This window comes from Phoenix dactylifera, unplaced genomic scaffold (genome assembly GCF_009389715.1).
Source record: "Phoenix dactylifera cultivar Barhee BC4 unplaced genomic scaffold, palm_55x_up_171113_PBpolish2nd_filt_p 000138F, whole genome shotgun sequence".
Taxonomy (NCBI): Eukaryota; Viridiplantae; Streptophyta; class Magnoliopsida; order Arecales; family Arecaceae; genus Phoenix; species Phoenix dactylifera.
The window spans coordinates 821,225-825,693 of NW_024067694.1; positions in this window are offsets into that span (position 1 = coordinate 821,225).

Genomic DNA, 4,469 nt, shown 5'->3' on the forward strand with positions numbered 1-4,469 from the left:
TGACATCTAGGACTATTCAGTAAATAAACAAGATGCTTAGTATTTTGCATCATCAGCTTGCTAAAAGACTATATTGCATCCAATCCACTTGTTCAAACTAATCTTTTTGATGCTATTTAAAACACAGCAGAGAATTCACTTGAGCAAACCAAATTAATCTTAAAAAGAGAGACGCAAACAGGGAATTTTTACAGCAGGCTGAATGGTACACATAGTCTATCACAACCTACAAATTTGCATAGGTTTATCATGAGATACCAGAACAACCTACAGATGATAGCCCAGGGCCAGAGAAAAGACAAGGTAAGAAAAAGAATTATATACACATTCTTATGAGCTATGAATGGTAAGAAATATTCTTATGATCATTTTTCACAAAATCAAAACTTCCTGTGCCACCAGTGATGCAGCCATTACTCATGGGACCAAGTCCTTGGCATCCTTAAATGAAGGGCCAGACTTAGAGATGCAAGAAGTTGATCGTGGCTACATCTCTCATACCACCCTCCTCCCTGCTTTATCCTGTCTTGCCTTCTGGCCTTTTACTGGGGCTCCAAGATACAACGGTTCCTTATGAAGTCATTGGAGCAGTTTACAAGCTTTGTCCAGAATGGCTGGAGGTGCTTAAAGCCAATCTCCAGCCACGGCTTACACTGTCCACTGTCCTGATAACCCAAGCCTAGCATGTGCCAAGATGCGTCGATACGATAAACGTTGCCTCTGAATGCTTTTAGTGCAGCAGGCGGCAATGTGCCAAGCTTCCATAATGCTAGATTTGATTTCAGATTCTGCAATCCAACAACGAAATAATGGATAGACTATCATGGGATGAATCTTGAAAGTAGAGAGTCAGCAATGGATTCTGCTTTGGTACATAAGAGAACAAGATTCCAAAACATGTGCAACACAGCTGGTAGAAGATTATGGTTGGTAGGATCCCTTGTCGGCATTCTATAACATCTATGGCATGCATCGGCAGCTAAAAGCACACATTCTGCCAAGATATATTCAAAAGATGGACAGAAAAGTTAATAACTAATGCACTGTTTTGGGGAGGGTAACACCCTTTGATGAAAGATGGTGAGAGTCAAGGAAAAATTATCAGCAATATTTGTAAATGAGGACTATAATAGAGGTTGCAGAATAACAGGAACCATATTTGGGGTTGCAAAGGGGACACTTGTTATTCTTAATTCTTGGTTCATGTAAGAAAACATTATTGCAAGTTCCATTAAGATAAGTTTGATCTCTTATCAATATTCTGGGATTATATGTAGCATTGTCTTATGCATGCCCAAAAAATGAATGTATGATACAGTGGCTTATGAAGAAGGCAGACCACCAAATCAATGAAACTAGCTAAGACAATAGCCAGAAAAAATATACATCAATCAGAATTACATACATGAATATTGAAAAATACATGAGAATGGGGAAATATATCAAAATTAGAGTTTCTGTAGCATACATCATGTCTTATTGCAGTTTCAAATATTATTTATAAGTTTAATCAAAAGAATGAATACATAATGTAAATGGTTATTAAAGGATGAGCTCAAAAAAAAAAAGTGATGGCAATTTACAAAATAGTTTATAATGATATTAGAAAAGAAAGGGACCAATTTTATTGAAGCACACTAAGGGAATAGTATAAGAGGAGCAACAATTATGGAGTATGTGAATGTCCTGCCAAACAATTCAGATAATTATACTTAAGGCAGCTTAAAATGTATATAAAAGATAAAGGGCTAGGATAAGATGATATACCAACTGAACTATAAGAAATTATGGAAGAAAACAAGTTGATTTGAGTAAGTTGTTAATTCAGTAAGCATAGAATATGACAAATGTTAAGAGACTAAAAGGCTAAATGGTACTACTTGTGAAAAATTAATTATAAAGCTATTAGCCAAGATTGATGGATCAAAGATAAAAGGGCATCCCAATGGTAGCTTTGGCTTGATTCTAAAATGATCAACCATCAAGACTAGCTTCTTGGGCTCATTTGTTTCTTGCTTACCCTAAACTAGACTTAACCCTGAAGTTGCAACTTTCAACCGAAACTTATTACCTTCTTCTAAGTGATTAGGACCAAGGTCGAGATTTGGACTTCCAAATTACCATCTTGTTTTTTCAAGCTTTAAAGACTGGGAGAGAATAAAAACAAGGAGCCTAATGGTGGTGCATGTCTTGTGGACACGGACACACGAATCAGATTCAGACATGTGCTAAAAGTCTGACATGACGAGGAAAACCAAGGGAGATATGGGAACCATAGCCAAAAGCAACTTTAACTATATCTTATACGTTAAATTTTGCTAAAAGAAAACACTAAAAGATCATCCAAACTTTCCAATTAGCTTAAAAATATGAGACAAATAACAGTTTGCATGATTCCTTCAATACCTACATCCTTGACTAATTTCTAATAGTAGAACAAAAGCTTGTTTCTGACAGCATTACAGCGTATCAAACTCGTTGTTGAAATATGCCTTTGACGTGATAACCAAAGAATCAAGTAGGTATCCAAGTGTCTCACGCATATTTGTTTTGGATTATGTAGTAGCTTACACAAATTCTTGAAACTGGATGAAAGAGTCCACGAAACAGGAAGTCCCAGTTATCTAGAATTGACTGAACTTGCCTCACCCAACTTGATCATGAAACTCAACTGGATTAGAGCTGTCTTGCCCTAACATAACTTGGCCGAGTCAAACACAACTTCACCCAACCCAATCAAAGCAGGACCAAACCAAGTGAACCAAAGCTAACTTCTACCTCACCATGGTCAACAAGATTTCACATTCATTACTTTCAAGCAAACATTCATTGGAACTACAACATGAATTGTATTCGACAAACTCATCAAACTTAAGTTCTGCTTTTGGGAGCTCTATTCAAACAAATAGCCCTGTAGATAATCAACATGCTTTTTAGATATGATACTTGTCTAAAGTCTATACTTAAAGATGTGTAAAAGAAAGCATGCCAATATTGGAGGCACCAAAGGAAATACTATCTTAAGCAAAAGGAAGTCTATCATAAGGTCTCATCGACCACTTTAAACCTTTCATATGAGAAAGCATGCATGGGAATATATGGCCAAGAGAAAGTTCCAAGCATGGTGACCAAGGGGTTGCTCTTAAGCTCTATAGAGGAATGGACAACACACTAATAGAATTTGGCTTCATTGGATGAAATAGAAGGTTGCTGGAGTGTGTATAGCAAGAACAATCCATGTCCATAGAATAACTATAATTTTTGTGGATTAACTTAAGTGGGAAATATAAGTAAAACATGTTTTATGTGCATCAGAGTAGTAAATTAGGACTTTATAGTTAAAAAATAAAGGGGCTCCACCGACTGAGACTAAAATAAATAAATGATATGGATTGCAAACTAAGATGGTACAAACATCAAGGTTTGCAATCTAGGCATTGGACCTATACAGGTACCATGTTTATATATTGTCGTTGCACCCAATATATAGGGGGGGTTAGTTTGACATACCGAGTACCGGTTCTATGTGAAAGTTTGTATATTGTTCCTTAGAGCACAAGTTCTTTTTTGAAAGCTCATGATTGATCGATCGACTAGTACACAAGGGACCAATTGAACCACAAGTGTCCCATATATATCACACCAATCTATGACTGCCGCAAAGAATTGGTGATCTAAGCACGAAATGGACTGGTGAGGGGTAGTACTCTTCAACAAGCCAAAGGTGACCAAGTTCAATAGCCTCTTGCTCAAGCCCAAGAGGATGAGCAAGCAGAAAATTGTATACAATTCCCTGATGAAAATTTTAATTACTAAAGAGAATCTCTAACTTACAAGATCCATGTAGTTAAAGGCTTCAAGTTATTTGGGGTCTTTTTCATATGATCTTCTTTAGACTCAAAGTAGAAAAGCAAACTATTTAAATTTCCTTAAAAAACTTTAGTTACTTAGGAGTCACTAAGACACTAAATTGCAATAGAGATTGCAATGATCCACGGTCTTAATGCAGATTTATAATATTGCATATTGTTTCTAGATTCCTATGTTGCTATATAAATATTTATGGGTCTATAAGGTGCAATTTCCACCATTAGCATCTGCCTATGGTATGGAAATCATAGAGAAAAATACTTTTAGTTTCCCTAATTATTAGTTGATTCCTAAGTTGTAAGTATATATGGTCATTGATACCTACCAACTTTATGTGATATTAAGGTGATCATGTCTATTTCTCTAATGAGTGTATTTTTTTTTATTTAGTTATCTCTAAGGTGAAAGTCCATATTTGTCAAGTCAATATTATCTTTTTAATTTTTTATTCTTTAAGTAAAATTGTTTCTAGGTGCCTACATGACTGCATATTTATTTATCAAAACAAAGATGCAAGCATATGAAATCATCAGGATCCATTGAGTTTGTCAAAAAATAAAGGAAGTGTAGGATTAGGAGTTTATTGGGTCAGATTGGGT